The sequence below is a fragment of the Cydia pomonella genome, chromosome 18, assembly GCF_033807575.1.
Source record: "Cydia pomonella isolate Wapato2018A chromosome 18, ilCydPomo1, whole genome shotgun sequence".
Taxonomy (NCBI): domain Eukaryota; kingdom Metazoa; phylum Arthropoda; class Insecta; order Lepidoptera; family Tortricidae; genus Cydia; species Cydia pomonella.
Genome location: NC_084720.1, coordinates 8,175,704 through 8,197,493, shown reverse-complemented (window position 1 = coordinate 8,197,493; position 21,790 = coordinate 8,175,704). Strand labels below are relative to the sequence as shown.

Genomic DNA, 21,790 nt, shown 5'->3' with positions numbered 1-21,790 from the left:
GACTGTATGTTTTAATTGTTGTTTGTAACCAATAAAGAATATTTGTATTGTATTGTAATTTTAAACAATATAAGAATATTAGTTGTTCCTCCTCAATCGGAGGAGCTACAACGAATACTTCCAAGTAAACCTGAATGGACCATTCGCAGGCGACGTGGGCGACCGATAAGGATACCCATTCACTGCCACGATGAGTTCTAGCACTGTCTGAGAGTATTAGATCGCTGGGCTATACATGAATCTTTTCCTTCATTCTTTATACAACGTGTGCAGGGCTTATATATGCTTAACATTCGGATGAAAACTGCAGCAGCATTACTTTTAGTGAGATGGATGTGCGTGCTCGGGACCGCGGTTATCATGTTTTTGAATTTTGATTCGTTATACTTAAATGGAAAAAAAGGTCGTTGGTGCAAACTCCGGCTCGTACCTAAGAGTTTTTCGGAACTTTTGTACGAAATATCATTTAATATTTACCAGTCACTTTTCGGTGAAGGAAAACCCCTCCATTTCACCTCCTAAGGGGAATGGAGGTCCAAAGTTTGTATGGGGAAACAAGATTAGTTAGACTTTTTTATTCGAAACTTTACAAAAGTATTCCTAACGATAAATGTGTAAACACGTGTTTCTGGTTTTTTGAGAATTCAACCCCTAAAAGGGGGAATTATGGTGACTTAGTCTAAAAATCAACATGGATATTATTTCTATGGATAATCGTGTCGCTGATTACGAAAATAACAACGATTTTAAAATCTAACGAGGTGGACGTGAAATACTAATCCCCTGTTGGGGTGCGATGGGGTTGAAATTACTAAATATCAATATGGGTGTCGTTTTTATGGTTTTTGGGTACGTTATTTACGAAAATGACATTGAGAGATTTTAAAATTTAATATTGTGGACATGGAAAATGTTGAAAGTATTTTTGCCAAATTGCAATTCAATCGGTCCAGTAGTTTCGGAGCAAATTGGTTGTTGTAGTAGTAGTAGTAGTAGTAGTAGTAGTAGTAAAACACTTTATTGTACAGACAGAAACATAAAACAGGACAGAACATACATTATTTGTACAAAGGCGAACTTATCTCTTTCAGGGATCTCTTCCAGTTAACCTTTGAGCAATTGAGGAAGAATTGGAGAACGGTAGGCATCAAAACTGTACTAAACGGCAAGTAAAAATAAAATATTTAATTTTCTAAAAGATAGGTAAACCTATAAGTCCTATAACCTACATATATAAGTGGGATATGAAATAAAACAAATACGTAAATAGTCATATATAGTTTTAATATATAATACATTCTATACTGTATAATACATTCTATACGAGTACTATATAATACATATATACAAAACTACCTAACCGCACACATCTTTTTGATTAAGTTCCGTCCGAAAGCCACAACTTTTTTAAATTCGCCTTTAGCGATGCGACCGATTGACACTGTCGAAGAGAAGACGGTAAGGAATTTCATAATTTAACAGAGTACACAGTAAAAGACTTGTCATAGGATCGGTGTTGTGAGACGGGATAGCCTGGGAGAGATTTGCACTAGAACGGAGCCGGTGCCCGCTGCCATCTGCTAAAATTTAAAATCTCTCCGAGACATAAGGGGGAGGAGAAGGAGAGAATAGGACGTTAAAGAGAAGGGAAAGTACATGTATGTCTCTACGACGCCGAATGGGCAGCCATTTGAGTTGGGAACGGAAAGATGAGATGTGGTCAAATTTACGTAGACCAAAAATGTATCTGATGCAAACATTTTGCAAACGTTCAAGCTTGTCAAGTAGCTCCTCAGTGAGATCCAGAACAGCAATGTCCGCATAATCAAGAAGGGGAATCAGCAGAGAACGTGCAAGCATGACTTTCGTGTGAACAGGGAGGAAACTCTGGGAGACGGCGAAGCGAGTGCAAGGAAGCAAAAAGTCTCCTACTGGTTTCAGACACGTGGGGTGCTCAGGAAAGAGTCTGATCCATGACAATGCCTAAATTTCTTACGGTGAGAAAGGAATGTGTGTTCCATCGAAGAGAATTTCAGGCATTGTCACTTCAGACAACTTAGAGATGACGGTTGTAACAGATGGATTGACAGACAGCCACATGTGATCCTATAAGGGTTCTATTTCAGCTTTTGAGGTATGGAACGAGACCTGCGTTATCCTAATAGATATTACGACAGGACTGTTTCTCCAACGGTCAGTTCTATGTGGCGTGCTCCCGTGTAAGTTCACCTCAAAGTTTGGTTCTATTGCTACCACCTTCAAACATGGCAAAAAACGTTGTTCATAAGCATTTTTCAGAAAATATTCTAAATCTAATAATCGCGGACAAATATATATACCTACATGCGTTCATACAAACATACGGGTCAAACTGAGAACCTTTTTTTTTTGCTTAGTACGCGGGCGAAGCCGCGGGCAAAAGCTAGTACACAATATGTATATTGTAAAATACATAACAACTCGACAAAATTGTCACGATTGGCGATAGCCTTTCTCAGATATTTTCACAAAAATATGATGGGTATATCTCGTGATGGGTCAAATAGGCCCCTTTTACTCTAAATCTACATTGTATGGTCTGTTCAAGACGTCACATCCTATATAGGTCAGTGGTAAGCTCTGGGCAAACACCTTTATCCACCGACTACGGAACGCTTTTACACCGAGTTCTCCAAAGGGATGAATACGCCCACGCCCTTCCATTCATCCATTCACTCGGTGAAAGAACGGAATGATTACTTTCGTTCATTCGTTGTTCTCGTTAGAAAGGGCGATTTATTTTATATATCGCTAATGGATTTATTTTTACTTAATCCCATTTCTTAAGCCGGTGCCAATCAATTCAACTAGGTAATCAATCGAATTTAACTGTACATAATTCAGCTACTTCAATTTTTGATTTGCCCTTACTATTGCATGTTGATTGAGTATTTTGGATTGAAATTACGTTATTGCATTCAGCATGGCTATGCGGCTGGCATATTTCGTACTTTTGAGCCTGGAAGCGGTTTTGTTTTGTATTATTTTTTGACGAAGCTTATTGCGAATTTAGTGTTTGTGTATAAACTGGCGAAGTGTGTTGTGTATCTGTATACTTCCACAGAATAACTAATAGATACTTCTTCAAATGTTGCTACTATGACTAATTATGCTGTGATTAATTATGATTTAATTATGAGATATATTGTCAACTATTTTAGAAAAAAAAATGTTTAGTTGCTACAGGTAGTTGTAGTAGTTATGAGTAGTCCTTGGAAAGCATTTGAAATACTACTTAAATTCAATCTCGTACTATGAAAGATAATAATCATTAAAACAGACATGCAAAATTACTCCTTTATCCTTATACGATAGAATGTATCAATAATAACGGCAGAGCGGATAATAAAGAGGCATTTCATTGACATCGAGGCCTTATTAACGTCAAGATCGATTGAGGCCGTACGGTAATACGGCAGACATGGCGGAACGCAACAGAGTACCAGCTTCATAATATAACTTTTCCACAGAGACAGGCATATGTCGCCAATTCATGAGTTTTGTAAACGCTCAATTACTTACTCATGTTAGTTTTTTTAATTCTTCAAACAATAGTTGTGCTACTGAATACTGTGCAATTTTTAAGCGTTACCGAGAATATTGCATTATAGAATAGTACTTAAACTTAGATAAAAAAAAGCGAGAAAACTTTAAGAAGAGGCAAAAAAGACAAGTTTTGCAACACAATCGCAATCGAATTTTTTTCTATTCAGTGAAATAAAAAACACAAATAAATGATTTGTGTTTTTTATTTCACTTTATTGGTTTTATTTTTTTTTCCATTTTCTAACAAAGCACTGCCATTTAAAGTCCATAAAATCTAAAACATTCATTAAGGTTATCTGAAGCGTTTGAAGTACTGGCCGATGTCCCTTGACATATGCCGCGGTGCACATCAATACTTAAATAAATAATAAATACTTAAATAGACTATGAGTCCCAAAATCTACAGCGCTTAATAAATAATAGCACGTTTGTTTGTAGGTATAGGTAGTTGGTTTTTGTAAGACTGACGTTAATACCACATATTAACGTAACCTAAGATTTATAAAGTACTTGTAAACAAATTTTTATACTTAAATACCTATACCTATCAAGTGTAAAATCATACTTAGCATCTTGAAATGAGACAATGACGTCAGGTTGCTAGAACCTAAATCTCCGTGCATCGTGTGGTTTTAGATGAATTTCCGTCCACATAAAACTAGTGCCTATGTCAATTCTTGGGATTAGTTGTCAAGCAGACTCCAGGATCCCATGAGCCGTGGCAAAAGTGCCAGGCATCACGAGGAAGTTGAATAAATTAATTTCCTTCCCCGAACACTCCGGTTGTAGAATTAGCTTCGTGCCGAGCTTTCCTCAAGTGTGACTAGAATATTAAATAAAAACCGGCCAAGAGCATGTCGGGCCACGCTCAGTGTAGGGTTCCGTAGTTACTCTTCCGTCACAATAAGCTAAACTGGAGCTTAAAGTATAGTATAAACCAAGGGATGAAACGGTACCTTTCACGCGAGTTAAACAAATAGGCAAATTTGCATAATCAGTACCTAATTAAAGTAAGTCTTTTTACTATGAAGGGGAAACTTTTTGCGATAACTCAAAAACAGCTAAACTGATCATGTCCGCTATAGTTTTCATTGAATGTCTTTCTTAAGCTCTACTACCACGATTTTTTTCATATTTTTTGGACCTATGGTTCAAAAGTTAGAGGGGGGGGGACACATTTTTTTTTCTTTCTTCGAATATATTCACTTTATCAAAAAAAAATTGTTGAAGACCCCTATTAGTTTTGAAAGACCTTTCCAACGATACCCCACACTATAGGGTTGAAGCAAAAAAAAATTCACCCCCACTTTACGTGCAGGGGACGACCCTCAAAAAAATAAAATTTTTAGATTTTATTGTACGACTTTGTCGGCTTTATTGATTTATATATCCATGCCGAATTTCAGCTTTCTAGCACTAACGACCACGGAGCAAAGCCTCGGACAGACAGACAGACAGACAGACAGACATGGCGAAACTATAAGGGTTCCTAGTTGACTACGGAACCCTAAAAAAGGTTATTTGCTTATTTCAAATTTCAAAACCTGTGAACGCTCACATGAGCGGGATACCCCTGGAATTACAACAGTACCGAACAGCTTACAATCACGCGTAGCCTGCCTTATTTGCCGCAAAAAAATATATCGGGCAACACAGTCAACACAGATACATAAAAAAACGTAAGAGTTGAAGAAATTAATGTCTGGCTTCTTACGTTTTTATACTTTTTTTATTACAGTAAGATAGACAGCATGCCGCTCTAAAACATTTCATGGCGGGGACAGGCCTTAATAAATGTTTGTTTACAGTATACATTCCTAACGTGCGGCGACAGCGCGCTGCAAGCCTCGGAGGCCGAGTAATGAAACTTAGATGTCTGCTATTTCACCTGCAAAGCTACAAAAATACTTGTATTGCTTAGCTAGTATGTGTATGTGCTGTGTACGAGTTAGTAATTGCGGATTTTTTTACTGAAATAAAATGTTGTTCTAATTTTTTTTATTACAACAAAACTATAAAGTACATGTCGTAGTAAGTAGGCGTTAATTCTAGGAAATTATTTGCGAAGAATTTAGTTAAGTCGTACTGATTTGTAATGTAGGTATCTTACTTCGTCTAATTGTGCAGTTGTTATTTTTAAGAGCCTTAAACTGGAAATGCGTAAATACGCTATTGAATGTTTACTAAATAGTTCAATTAAGTACCTAATAAAAATAAAATAAAAAATATGGAAATATTCTTTTCACCACACCAACTGGTAAAGGCCCTCTTGATTGTTCAAAAAGTAATGAGAAAGTTGCATTTTATCCACATGTGGGCAAAGTAATCAGATACAAATTTGGAGGTGTTTCCTTATGTTAGCTAGTAGAATTGACTTTTAAATGATGATTTTGAATGATAACTTTATTATTACATTCATTTAGATTTGATTTAATTTGAATATTTTGGTATTTTATAGTTAATAGTTTTTTCGCGTTGGTGTGGTGAATTTTTTTGTGTTTCACTCGGAAGCAAAGTTTGTTTAACCCTCGTGCCTTGAAACCCTCGCAGCGCTCAAGATTCCATTTATCGAACCACTCGCTATGCTCGTGGTTCAATTTTGGAATCTTTCGCTTGCTCGGGTATCAATATTAGCACGAGTGGACAAACACAATCAACAACTTTGCCCCCTTGTATAACAAATAACTATATTCTACTATTAGATACATGGAATTAAAACAGTAATAAACATACAAGTTTAACAGACATAACAAGATGATAACATATTAAAACAATCATTTACCTAACTTACTTCAAAAGGATTTTTTCTTCAATCGCCCAGTAAAGTATAGTAAATTGGGTCACATGTCAAATTTGTAATCATTAGTTTGAGCTCGCAGCGTATTAGTAAGAAAGATGTTCAATAATAGGCGGCCGTTGAGGTTTACAGTCAAAGCGTATCAGTATTCAGCTTTGGCGAGATGCCAAGGCGAGTAAAAGCGACTAAAGCGAGCCAAAACATTGCTTCCGACTAGGGTGATTAATATCACGTACTTGTTATGATCTTGGTTATTGTGCATTTTTGAAATTACTTTTGCCAACAATTTAAACAGTCTTTTTTATTTTGACAGGCTTACGCTTGAGGCTTATTTGTAGTTACTTCAACAACGTTTTTATTTTTACAGTACATATGGTGCTACTTTACCGCACTAGTGCGAAAATTAGCATATTACGTTACTGTGTCGAACATTTAAAGAGCCATATATGTACTGTAAAACGTTGTACGATACATGTGCGAAAAATAGGAAATTCGAAACGAGTGGCGATAAATTAAGACACGACCGAAGGGAGTATCGTAATTTACTATTATATAATATTAAACAGAAGTGTGTATACTAAGACAGAATATGTACATAATCCATGGTTAATATTGGTTTTGCGTCAGCGTAATGTTAATATATACATTAAATTTCGATTTCATTCGAATTCAATTATTTACGCAGTCCACGCCACGTTTTGTAGCACACAATAACGATGCCGTTATAGCAAATACACAATGTTTAACATTGATGGTGTATAAGGCAATAATGAAAACCCAAATAGATTTTATATAACACAATAAACTGCAGCACAAAATGAGAAACATTTCAACACTGAAATCCTTGAAAAGGAGCAGAACGTGCCGTTGTTGAAAAAACTGACGTAACTCCCCCTAATTCAGAACAATAAGTCTTCTGCGATGGAAGTCGTTAATCAAAACTGTTGTGCTATTACCGTCTAACTGGAGCCACGGCAAACACCATACATAAATAGGTAAACAACGAGTTATCCCGCAGAAATGATGAATGGCCGCTGACTTGAAAGTAAATAACATTGGTATTGTCTCGCAAATTAGCTTAAGTTGGGAAAGCAATAAAATGAGTTTGTGGTTCTGTATACAATTTGAAACGGAAAGTTTTGCTTTAGGCCCATTGATATCTTGACGTTTCTATTACGTATTTTAAGCTGTTAGGAACTCAGGAAGCTAGAAAAGAGAAAAATCGATGGGACAGTGTTAAAGGCAGTTACTAGAACACCCTATTGCATTAAGTGCACTATTCGCGGGTTAACGTGTTATTTTTAGGAATAATAAATTTATTCAAATTATTCATACATTTCAACAAATTACTTTTAAGAAAAAATAAGAACGCATCTTGTGAAAGAAGATGCAACGAAGAAGTCACACGGTCTGTGAAATAATCAATTCATGAAGCGTATTGGACACAGATATTGTTTCAACCAGTCACTTTTGAAACTGACGGATCAGATCATTCTTAATTTGTTATAACAATTATAATACACCTCCATGACAACCAGCCATGGAACATAATATAACGGGCAATTTAATTTCACGTTTTTTGTTCATCATTAATTAGAACGCTTTAATTGCAAGAATATCCGAAGTAGAAAGAAGAAGAATATATTAAGGGCATATCCTAGATGACAGTCGTATATCGACAAACGCAAATAGGTAACGTTTAAATTACCAAAGAAAATGCAGACGTTGCAAATCCAACAACTGATCAATAGACGATAACACGCCATAAAACATTATGTAACGGGCCGGGACATGACATTTTTAGCATTGTTCAATGAATTGTTGTTTGAATTGCCAAAGAAACTGCAAAGAAGACGCTTCAAGTTTCAACAACTGATCAATTAACGATAACACGCCATGGAACATAATGTAACTGGTCGGGATACTTAATTTTCCGCTTTGTTCATACAAATCATCAATAAGAACGTTTCAAATTGCCACGAAAAATGCAAAGAAGATACTACAAGTTCGCACAACTGATCAATTAACGATAACACGCCATGGAACATTATATAACTGGTCAGGACACTCAATTTTCCGCTTTGTTCATACATAACATTAATTAGAACGTTTAAATTGCCAAGGAAAATGCAAAGAAGATGCTACAAGTTCGAACAACTGATCAATTAGCGATAACAAGCCGCGGAACATTGAACACTGGTAAGGGTCGAGGCAGTCAATTTTCCGATCGGATTCTTGTTCATAGGCGCAGGTGTGCTGGGGTGGTAAATCAAGAATTAAGTAACGGTGTGATACTCGTGTGGAAAATTGTATTACCGAACAATATGTTTGATTTAAACACGATGCTTGCTGTTTGGAGTATTGAAAATCTTAAAATGATTTGTACAAAATCATTTTGAACTCTATTCAATTACAGATTTTTGATACCGTACGCGCACGTTACGATCAGGCATCGGATTTTTGGGGGCAAAATTTAGTGACAGGTAGTTTCTATATCGATAAACTCAATAAAATTATCGATGTTTCTTCCATATATACTAGTGATCGCTCCCAGCTTTGTTTGGAAATGTTTTGTAAGTAAGTATAATTTATATAATAATACGGATATGAAAGCATATGAAAGGTAGGTTAACAGCGTAGCAACAAAAAAAGTAATAGCATAATGGGATGGTTATATTATGTAAAACAAATAGCAACACTCTTAACTGTCCATTCGTTGGACTTTATGTCTTTTGTAATAAGGTCAACTTATGGACAGTTAGCAGTGTGGGCGATACGGTCAGCATCTATAGTAGCGGATGAAACAACGCTTCTAAAGTACTTGCTATCCTGGAACTCTTTTCCAAATACAGATATATCCCTAAAGTTCGCGATGTAAAGTAGTATCATCATCATATCAGCCGAAAGACCTCCACTGCTGGATATATCCCAGAGATCTCAACAATGACCGGTTTTGCGCCGCTCTCATCCATCGGCTCCCTGCGACCTTAACCAGGTCGTCGGAAAACCTTGCTGTGGGGTGGGTATTTTCTTGCTGCGTTTTCTGGTTCGCGGTCGCCACTCAAGAAACTCTAATTCTAGGTAATCGTTCTACATATATATTTTTGTTAAGCTATTAGAGAATAGCAGATACCTTCGCGCGCAGTATGATTCGTTACTTTTGAAGTTGTACATGTAGTTGTGTTTAAATATTCAACTAGCCTGTCCTAACCATGCATCACTGTGCTCTTACTTAATCTGGAGAATATCGCTACATTTTTAATATCGCTTTATAACTTCACAAAATAACATGCAACATAACATGCAGTTAATGTCTCCAGAGAAACCAAGGGCATATAACGCCGAATCAAACTTAAATTTTAATGTGAAACTTATGTCATTTTGATATCAAAATACAATTTGCCTCCAAGTGATGCATGCCTCAGCACAGCGTAGTTAAATATTTAGCCACTTTGTATGTGCATTCGATAGTTTATTGGCGTGCTAGAGGCGTATTCTGATTTATTATGGATATGATCTGTCAGTATCAAAAGTGGCATTTCTGGTCGAAGATATGGCAGATCATGTTCATAAATAACAAATCCAGATCAAATTTTTAACCTGTTATTACAGTTTGAATACGCCTCCTGGACTCCAAAAACTGGCCTGAGAAATCTCCTCACGGCAGTTTTCTTTATGTTATGAACATAATGTAAAGATTTTCACAAGACACATAGGCATCTATTCTGAATTTCTATACAAATCTCTTACCAAAATTCAAGCATATTCGCTTTCAACGCACATATAATTTGTAAATTGTCTTTCCCCTGTTCTGTAGAAACAAGGTATAAACATACTTTAAGTCGATATTTAAAATGCACCGTTATTTAGTACTAGAAGTGAGAGCACACTGATACACAGAGCTTGGCTAGTATATTATTTAGCCGAACGCGCTTGGAGTTTATGGCCGCGCTGGACGCTCGGAACTGATCCGTGGACGCCGTCCCTGGGGGTTGTTTGCTACGTAAAATAACTAGGTGGTATGTGCAAAAGTGAAATATTTGTTTCTGAAAATATGTAGAAGAGTACCTAGTTGCATTTTTAGGGTTCCGTACCCAAAGGGCCAAACGGGACCCTATTACTGAGACTTCGCTGTCCGTCCGTCTGTCACCAGGCTGTATCTTACGAACCGTGATCTAGCTATCACGGTTGAAATTTTCGCAGATGATGTATTTCTGTTGCCGCTATAACAGCAAATACTAAAAACAGAATAAAATAAATATTTAAGGGAGGCTCCCATACAACAAACATATTTCTTTGCCGGTTTTATAAATAATGGTACGGAACCCTTCGTGCGCGAGTCCGACTCGCACTTTCCCGGTTTTTAAAATTCTCTTACAAAAACCAGATTACAATAAACCGGGATAGATCGTCTTTAATAATAATTGTTAGTGCCATATGATGCAAAGTGGTACAGAAATCTAATTCCTTGTCTGTGCCTATTCTCTAGTTGGTGTCCCATTTTTTATTTCATCACCTTTTTTAGGGTCCCGTAGTCAACTAGGAATTCTTATAATTTCGTCATGTCAGTATGTCCGTCCGTCCATGGCTTTTTTCCGTGATCGTTAGTGCTAGAAAGCTGCAATTTGGCATGAATGCCGAAATCATGCATGGCGACAGAATGGTCAAATAAAAGCGACAAAAACATGTTTTTAGAGTAAGTCAATTTATTGGAAATAATTGCTCTGAAAGAAAAAAAAGTGTCCCCTCCGCTCCTCTAACTTTTGAATCATAGGTTAAAAAAAAAAGAAAAAAAACGTAAATCAAAAGCTTAATAAATACAATTCTGACAGAATGGTAACTACGGACCCCACAACGGAATGGCCCGATTTTAGGGGCTCGCCATATTTGACATTTCAAGTGCGAAACTTAAAACACCCAATGTATTTCAACACAAACTTTGCTCTTTCTACCACTCTATAAATATTTCCATGAGTGTTTTCTTCAACTAGAAATGTCAAGGGGACAAATTATGGATACATAATAAATTGATAGCAAATAATTACTATTCGAATATAGGTATTATCCAGGTATAATCCAATTTTTTTACCATTCTTTTTAATCGTACTTAGTCCGCTTATTTAAATATAAACAAATACTGAAATACAATTCAATAAAAACAATAATCCAGTTTTATCAATATCATTTGCATAACACATATTTTTAGCATGCACAGTAAGTGAAATTATTCATCAACCAACATTAAAACAAAAATCTGTCAGTCTAAAAATATTTCTCAGAACTCGGAATAATTTTCATGGAATTTAAAGCGGACATTAAACCGACAATATTCAGTCGTAGGTATATCACCAACACGAATTTAAATACAAAGAGCTGGATTTTTCATACGTTTTTTGGAATATTTGTTAAATAAGGACGCTTCCCGTGCGTAATAATATGAATTTATGATATAATGTAATTATACGGAAAATATCAAATGCAGTAATTAGATTTTGCCACATTTCGCCGTTAAACGCAAGTTTGGCGAACCTAACACAATTTTAAAATGTACCATACTATTTGTGATAATAAAAAAAAAAAAAAAAAAAAAAAGATTACATTCACGTAATTTAATTCCTTGTGATATTGTAGAATGTGTAGTAATAATTAAAAATACTTACTGTAAGAACACATATTATAACAGAAAGCGTAGCTACTTTATTGTTTAGATTTATCTCGACGACGAAGCGCTACGAGATTTGTAGCACGTCAGCAGAGAGAGTTCATGCTGCTTAAAAGTAGGTAGATACCTAATGAAAATCATATTTCTGTGTGCAGGCGAAATATAGTGTACGTAATAAAAAAAAGTTATTATGTTTGAAAATGAATATATCCTTTATTTACATATACCTACAGAGGTATTACAGTAAATGTACAAATATTAAACTAAATTAATAACTAGATTGAAACGAAAATAGGTTCTTGAGGCATTGTACCCAGGGTGCTGGCGGCATTTTCTCGTTGTATCGCAATGCTGATACGTTGTGCGAGGAAGCCGCCAGCTCTTCGGTTACCAGTTACGTCAACCAAGTGCTTCGCGATTTCTTGCATTTTCTTTAATTTTAATGTATGCTATGTACATGTTTGTTATGATTTAATTTAATATGTAGGTAACCCTTATTGTTTATTAACATGCCCGTAAAAAAATGGACTTCAGAAACGACTTACGTCATTGTATGTTACATAATCAATTAGCACCACGGGCCCGTCAAACCGTGAACAGGGTTCGGAATCCCTGTCGGAAATGAAATTTAAGGGTCCTAGTCGCGCGCAAAACGTCACCGTCTCAAAAATTAAAAAGCAACAAGTGTTAACTGAGCGTCATAGCAGTATGAAGCATAAAATATGTCATTAAGATTAATAAGTTTCTGGCAAAAATTTAATTTTTGGTACAAGCTTTTATCGCTGATTGTACTTTTCTTTCCACAGGCAACTAATACTCATCATCAATCAAATTCTAAAAACCCCAAACACAATTAGGTTGTGTTGTTTTATCACAGAGTTCCTATGTCCACCTCTTGTCTCCATCATCAGATCAGCTCGATGGTACCATAATATTGCATTGTCACGCGACTTACATATGTATGCAAATTTTCAGCTCAATCGGAAACCGGGAAGTGGAACAAATTTAACTTGCAAGATTTGATTACAAACAGACAACGGTCAGGTGAAAGTAAATAAAAGCTTGTAATAAAATTGAAAGGTATTGTGTCAACAAAAAATCTATGGCATGAGTCGAAATGACGAACAATCCAATTTTAACGTCAGTATCCATTGTTTAAACTTAAACTTGCTAGTCACTTTATTCTGAAAATTTCCGTATTAAACTCATAACAATTCACGTTACGTTTATAAGTATAGGACATTTGGTAGCATAAGATTGGGTTTACCCGTTATTCCCGTACGCAGCTGGTGATTCTGATTGAAGCAAATTGAGTTATTTGATCGAGAAAGTATGTGATGTGCTGCTTTATGTGCAACTCAATTTCATCTTCCCGATCATTACATCGTGTACCCATTCCAAAATAACCATATAAATTGGTGTTAAGTAAAGCTTTTTAAATTCGGATACTACGTCAAAATGTAAAAAAAAAGAGCTACTGATATAACTAAGGAAAAGCTGTACGATAGTCATTTTCTGGCTGTTTTTTTAATGCATAGGCCGGTGAGAGTCTTAGAAGATATAGATAATTTTAGCTCAGATAGGCTGGATATCGGTCACGACCGATTATTGTCTTTACACGTAAGTACTTACAAATAATTGCTCTATACGTTAAGTATTTATTTAGGTACTTGTTCACCGCTCTAGTCTAAATTGAAAATATGTTAGGTACGTTTATTAACTTGTCTCTGCCGAGAACTATTCATACAACTTTATTGTGCACGTACTTGATAGATGGTAGGCGCCAGAAGTATAATAAACAAAGTTTATTATTCGTTCACTCTTTGAGTATGTGAAGTGCCGGCGGCATTATAACTTTATATGGCATACATCCATCACGGCTTTATTCATCTAGCGTGAATTTTATTTACTTACGGACCACATAACCACAAAAAAACAAGTAAAGATATGCTTGTCTACAAATTGCGAATACTTACAATTTTTATCAGAGCATGAGAACACACTTGTTTTGAGGCATTGTCTCTGTAAAATAAATTAAAATCTACCTGGCTAATTCCAACATGAGAATATGATACTGATCTAACATGGATCTGACGTCATTTCAATATGAGATGGTTCTAATCTCCTTCAGAGGACCTGCTGAATTGCATATTATGTCAACCTTCAACCGTCAAATCCAGGCCATATTTGATAAAATAAAAAAACAACCATAAACGTCACTTTTGACACTGACATATCAATATCATGTTAGAATGAGATTTAATAACTAAAACTCGAATTGGCCTGTAGATATAAAAGTACAAATTTGTATCACTGTTGTCCATGACGCTGATTATTTTCAATTTACTTTTTTACCACCATTTTATAGACACCGTAAAATAAAAATTAAAAACCAAATATGAGGCAAAATAAAACATTGCGCGGCAAATTACACAGTAGAAATATTCTTTTACATTTCAAAACTTCTAACTGAAACATTTATAATTTTTAAACTCGCATACGACTGTAAATTATTACTCCGTCGCTTTAACACGATATAAAAATTTGTGTGCAAGCAAAATAAAACTCAACTATTTTAAAGCGACAAAGCGCAAATTGCATACGTCTTCACGCTCGAAAATGCTGAACTTTATACCACTAACAAAATACATTTAGAGTTCAAAACCTAGTAATATCGTGGATGCCCACCGACCGTTAAAAACAAACATTTTGTGGTATAGTCAAATCAAAACTTACGACCTCTTGGCCGTTAGCCAAATGAACATTAAAGTCATATTTCGAGCGCTTGGGGCATATTTTTATACAGATACGCCGAGCAAAGTTTCCCTCTGTAAAAATACTTCCTAGTGTCCGGACAGTGGTGCTCTGAGACAATGGTACAATGGGGGGAGAGGGGGCGGTCTCAATAACGAATACCTTTTTATGCCAACGAGTGAAATGCGAACAGATAGACGTGGGCGCTGTAGAATTACGGGGGATCAACGGCGTATTCTAAGGAGCGTAATAACAGTTGAAACTCAAAAGATTTGATTTCATTTATGAATAGTAAGTATATTCTTATAGAGACACGGTTGGAAATTAAGCAATATTAGATAATGTCAGGTGGAGTAAGAGAAACACTGGGGCCAGAGAAACAGGTAATAACAACTACATTATATGATAATACTAAAAATGAAACTAATGCGTTTATAAAATTAACTTAAGAATAATTACGTAGAATTACTCACACTGTTTGTCTTGCTCCCCGCAAAATAAACTATGTTTTTCAAACCCCACCTGACCTTATGTATTATCATCATAGTGCTATACAGAAAAGCTTTTTCTAATATTTATGTACAAAGTAGGTTTGCGTTTTATGTACTTATTAAAAAAATCGTCTGTCTTGCACTTACATACTTGTCAGTGGCTTTTGTTAGACATATACAGGGTGATTTCGGGGTCGTGGAGCAAGAGAACTATACATCGTACAGAATTCAAAGACGAGCCTAATGATGTTGCTAATTCTTTATTATCACCAATAATGATGATTATTTTTCAGATGGCCAGTAGAAAAAAAACATATAATATGGTTACCCTATTATATGTTTTATTCATACAATTTGGTTACCCTACTCAATGTGACGTCTTGTCGCTTTCCATACAGCGTATGTCAAAAGATATAGGGGTGACCATGATTACTTAGTATAAGATTAATTTTACATAAAAATAAGAAAAAAATCACTAATTATATTTTAATCAAATACTACCATATGATAATGTGGATCATATACAGAGTCAGAAAAAGTGGTTCTGGATCACGACCCAGAAATCACCAAAACTTTGAAATGACTTTTTTATGGGTGTGGTATACAATGTAGGTACCTACTTAGTTGTGGAATTCTTACACTAACGGCAATAATAATTAGCCGTAAATGATGGTGATTTCTTACCCCTTTATTCATACTACTTTACAACCCTCAATTAGTTAAATTATGTTTTATCTCTTTCGAGATATTAAAAAAAAATCGAACTTTAAGATACGTCAAAAATATCCTAAAGATACGATATGGATTGAATATGTCAGTATCAAAAGTGACTTTTTGTTTAAAGAAACGTCACTTTTGCCACTGACATATCCAACCCATATCATATCTTTAACAAATGTTTGACGTATGCTAAATTTGGGATCGGGACGTACATCTATAGGTAATTCATTATCAGGTCCTGTATGTTTTCCCAATACATTGAGTGCGTTAGAGTAGCACGTATCCAAAGATCGTATTAAATTAAATACGTGACGACTACTAGTTCCCGTTGTTTTCCTCAAGTCGGAGACTTCGCTAGACAATTGGAAAAAGCACGTTTCTAATAAAGCAGACCATGTCAATCACGGAACCTAACGTGGCCAAATTGACCTATTTTAATGTCAATTCGTAACATGGCATACAAATATTTTTATAGGCGATATTTCGTGCAAACTACCAACTTTTGCTATAAAATTATTTAAGTACGGAAAGTTGTAATAAATACCATGTCACGAATTCTTTTCCAAAGTCTCGAGCTGTCTAATGAAACAAACGTTCGCAATCGCTTTCCAAACTCCATTTCTTATTTTTGCACCTCATTAATTTCTATAGGCGGAATTCAAATGAGGTCTATAAAAAATCTTTAACTGTGTTTGCCGAGTCCTTTCGACGACAATATAAAAATTCAAGACATTTTCGCCAAATTCTTTGAGAGATTTTTCAATATTCATTTACAAAAGCCGCGGCGGAAAGATAAGGTTAACTTTTCTCCTTAAACATTTCGTCTCTTCGGACTGCAAATGAGAAGTTACTACAGTTATCCGGATTCCTACTACGCTGAGTTAATTTTGACGTTTTCACTGGGTTAACTACCATAAATTTAGTTTATCTAAAATGAAAATCTAATTTGTTATACGATAAGGCGTTGTTGCTCCTTTTACAAGACAAATACATTTAAAATATCACGCGACGCGGCACGATTGAAGTTAAACAATAAGCTCTCGGCATGTCGCCGCTGCTTTTGTCGCGCGAGCTTTATGCGGTCATATACAATGCATATGGTATAGCAATGGCTGTCAGAGAGAGATACTAGTTAGCTACTTAGCTTCAACGGTATGAAATAGCTATCCAATTCCAGGACTAACACGACTTTAGATGACTTAAGTTTTAGTATAGTATTAAGCTTCTGTACCGTTATTTGAAGCCTATTTAACTATTTCGCTTAATAAGCGTTTTATTGTAAGGTAAAACGCTGCTACTAGTGATATTGTAGAAGGTAGACGAGTATTAATGACTGTACCTAATTCTGAAAAAAGGGTAAAACTGTACTAATAAAATATTATGTGATGAATTATATTGAAGAGCAAAATTTAGTGGATAAAAATGGATGAACAAAAAGTATATAAACGGATTATTTTGCGTTTACAGCGTTCGTGGCCAACGGGAGACCACGAACGCTGAAAAGGATCTCAAAAGTAAGGATGGATTTTAAATTCATTATACGCGATATATGTAATCCATTTACATAGTTTATGTATCGTGGTAACTGAAGACACTATTAGCAGATTATATGTTATCTTAAATAGATGTAGGCAGGTACTTATAAAACAATCGTAATAAAATTGCGAGTCAATAGTTTTCAATGGCTGCTGTCAAAAAGTTCATTAAAATTTTCAACTGTCGAAAACAAAGTAGAACTATGATAGGTAGCAGATATTAACAACTTCAATATGCATTTCGGTTGCTGTAAATGGATGTACACACGATCTATATACATTCTGATTTCACTTCGGATGCCCCATATTGCGATGCATGCATAATGACGCATATTCATGCAATTCATAGTTTCCTTCGTAGCCGTAGTGTTTACTGGGGTTCATTATATTTACTGAATTTGTATATGTAGTGGATTAACGTAAATTCTGGGTGGTGGGTGGTACTATGGTCTGGGACTGTGGTTCAAAGGTTCAACATGAACAAAAATGTAAACGATGATAAATTGCTAAATTAAAATGAATTATATGAGTCTATTTTGAAACACTAGAGAAAGATACGTGAACAAGTAATTTATACCTACATTAGCTTGAAATTTAAATGAGTATCTACTTAAATGAGAACGCAGGCTATGAAGGCATGTATTCTCCCTATAGCTAGCAAGTATTTTATTATATTAGTTTTTATTTAAGAAAAGAGATAGGTACTGGCTGAAAAACAGCGCCGTGCAGTCAACAGACTCGCGGCAAAAGCTGAGTCCCGGGCCCATTGTCGCACTTAGAACATTTACATGGTATAATAATAAAATAATAATAAAAGCCTTTTATTATCCAACTATAAATGTTACAAATATATAGAGTTAACACATTTTTTTAAAATTTACAATACAAAAAAAAGAAATTAAAACTAAGTTTCATTATGTGTGTTTATATGTGGGTTTGTGCATTTTTGGACGTAGGCCTCCTCCATGTTACACCATAGCTTTCTGTCGGCGGCCAGACCGGCCCAGGCTATTCCTGCCTGCTCGGTTATGTCCTCTCGCCAGCGGCGGAGCGGATGACCTTGCCCTCGCCCGCCATCTGGTGGGTATCAGTGCAGAACCCTTTTGCTCCATCGGTCGTCTTTTGCTCTCGCTGGTTGGCATGGCTTTACACGGTATAGTACTATATATAGTTCTTAAAAGTTGTATACTTGTTGCTACTGTGCTCTAATTAATGCTTATAGGGTGGTTGACTGTTAAGTCAAATCAAGTTTTCTCTCTTAGAACAGTCAAAACGATTAGCAACTACGACGTCAGGTCACCCTTTTTTTATCAATCAATTTTGTGCTAACAATGGACGACGATATATATTTATTTATACACAGTCAACAACCCTATTGGACGTACACCCTATTGTCCCTATTGTGCTTGTGTGTCTATTTTGTTTGCTTATCCGTTGCTGTATGTACAACTTTTTTTTTTTTTTTTTTATAACAAGCTTTTATTTAACTTGCAACGGGTTAAATCTTGCAAATTAGATTTGGCCTACTTCCCTGTTTCAGATAAAGCTAAAAATTAAAAATTTGCATACACATGTAAATTAAATGACAATGTAATATTCTGGTACTATCAAGCTGATCTGATGATGGAGACAGGAGGTGGTGGAACTCTGTGATAAAACAACTCAACCTAATTGTGTTTGGGGTTGTTTAGATTGTCTCGATGAGTATTAGTTGCCAGTGGAAAGAAAAGTGCAGTCAGCGATAAAAGCTTGTATCAAAAAGGAATTTTTTGTCAAAAAACTTATTTTCTGAATATTTTCTTTCATTTATGAATGTTGGTTTAGGACTGTGTTTTTCATTCAAATAACAGTTACCTACTCATACTACTAAAAGCAGATATTCGAGTTAGTTTTGGACCATACTTGGACAATGATTGATGTTTATTTATCACACCTGGTAATAGGTACAATTAAAATATACATCATGTACATACTTAATACTAGTCAGGAATTTCTAAACTAAGGTGCATGCATATCGTAATTTGTAATATTTACACTTCATTAAATTAATTTATGTTATCCAAAGTTTTGTTTTATAATAGGTCTTTAAATGTCGGACTAGATAGATTTTGGAACAACATTTTCTCACAGAGCTCGTATTTTAAAATGAAAACTCAGCTCAACCAACCAAAACGTTCCAATTTTGATCCTTCAAATGTATATTTGAGGATAACGACAAAAACTAGCAATTAAGCGACTTCCAAAATGTAGAATAGTGTCCCTGGATATGTTTGGTACATACGTTTTGTTATGCTGATTTAATTTAACGGAATCCAATTACAACGGTTATTCGCATTTCAATTTCGTAATCATGTACAGGCTCGATAGACGTACAGTTCAGATTTCAATTGCATTTTCATTAGTCTCTAGAGCTTTGATTATATCACGACGGTTGATGCAAACTCAAAGAGAAAAGGTATTGTAATGAGACTAACAATAATGAGTGGGAACCCCACTTAAAGCTATTTTATGTTGTCATTGTGTTTATGTTGTTTATTTATTGACGTTTATAGTTTATTCAAAAAAGTCGGCCAAGAGCATGTCGGGCCATTATGCTCAGTGTAGGGTTTCGGAATTAGGTACCATTCTGTCAGAACAGGCCAAACGGGGCCAAACATTATTAATTATCATGTCCATTATAAGTTTAAGGGACTACGGGAGTACCTTCGCAGCGCTTTGTACAGTATATTAAAAATCTACACGGATAAAGTACCAAAATATGTATACACGACCTTATTGCCTATTCTTTCAGGCAGTGTATATATATATTTTTAGCACTTTGTTCGTGTATATATTTAATACCTTGACTGTACGTCTTTTTACATGCAATAATTCAAAAACGGCTGGACCGATCATGTTCGTCATAGTTTCAATTGAGAGTATTTATTAAGCTTGTGTTTCACGATGTTTTTCAGAATTTTTGAACCTATGGTTCAAAAGTTAGAGGGGCATATTTGTTTTCTTTTGGAGGGATATTTCCGAAAATATTAACTTTACCAAAAAATGGTTTTTGGAGATCCTTATTCGTTTTGAAAGACCTATCCAACGATAACCGAAAAAAAATCGTTCTATTGTCATGTATAGCCAGCGCGACGCTACAGAGGGTAATGTGTTTATCAGTCTATGTATGTACGTATATTTGTTTCTCTGTAGCACTCTAGAGACATAACGCGTGGGCCGATTTTAGAGATTCTTTTTGTAGACATCCTTCTTTTCAAAAAAATATGAAAATGGACGCGTCACGGCCGGGGTTTTTCACGGGGTCTAAACATAAACGTGCTGGATAAGCCCGGTTAACCGGATATCGAGTGTGTCCGGGTCACTGACCGCGACCGTAATGGCAGCTAATCGGACCCGTCGGTGCCTATTTACTAAACATTTTTGCTATAAGTAGGTATAGCATGTTTTTTTAACACTATTTGTTTTAGAAAAATGGAATATTTTAAGACACGTCTTTCTTTTAATAAATTATTATGTTTTTTTTATTTAGACAAATCTAGACGGGCTTGTAGTTTTTTGTACCCCAGCTTACAAATTCAATCAATCATGTCAAATACTTAAAGTATGATTTTATTATGTAGAGATTAATAATCAGTGTTGATATCAGTATCACTAAATAAGGAAGAGTATGACTATGTTTTCAATCACTAAACTACTATCTTATTTTAAATTACAACAAAAGAACATCATGTTTTTTTGTTGTAATTTAAGAAAACCGAGGAGGTACAGTCAGCATCAAAAGTAGCGGATCAAACAACGCTTCATAAGTATCTACCATTCTGTAACAGCTTAACAAAAAGTGATGGCTTTAATATAGAACAACTAAGACTGTAAAAGATATACTTTTGAGCGCGAATTTTAGAAATTTATCTATATTTGGATAACTTATCCGGAATATCAGATACTTTTGGTGCGTTGTTTCATCCGCTACTTTTGATGCTGACTGTACCTCATACAAGTAACGGTTTTTTTCACATTTTAATTCTAACATATATTTAAAAAAAGGTTATTCCATTTGTATCAACAACCAATTCCGATAGGTAATTAACTCATTCCGGAGTGTAATGTGTGAATCAACGCATGCATGTTCACTTACAAGTAAATCCTATAATTAATAACCACCACACTGGTGACGCTGTCAGTCTAACGCATACAGTATAATCACCCGGTGAAATTAATTGTTACTCTAACAGGGGAGCATATTCTG

General features: G+C 35.3%; 1 protein-coding gene across 5 annotated transcripts in view; it reads left to right on the top strand.

Moving 5' to 3' along the window:
• The window catches only part of LOC133527706 (sodium channel protein 60E), a 269,985-nt gene that overhangs the window by 62,625 nt on the left and 185,570 nt on the right, over window positions 1-21,790 (top strand). The gene's annotated exons all lie outside the window — the stretch shown is intronic.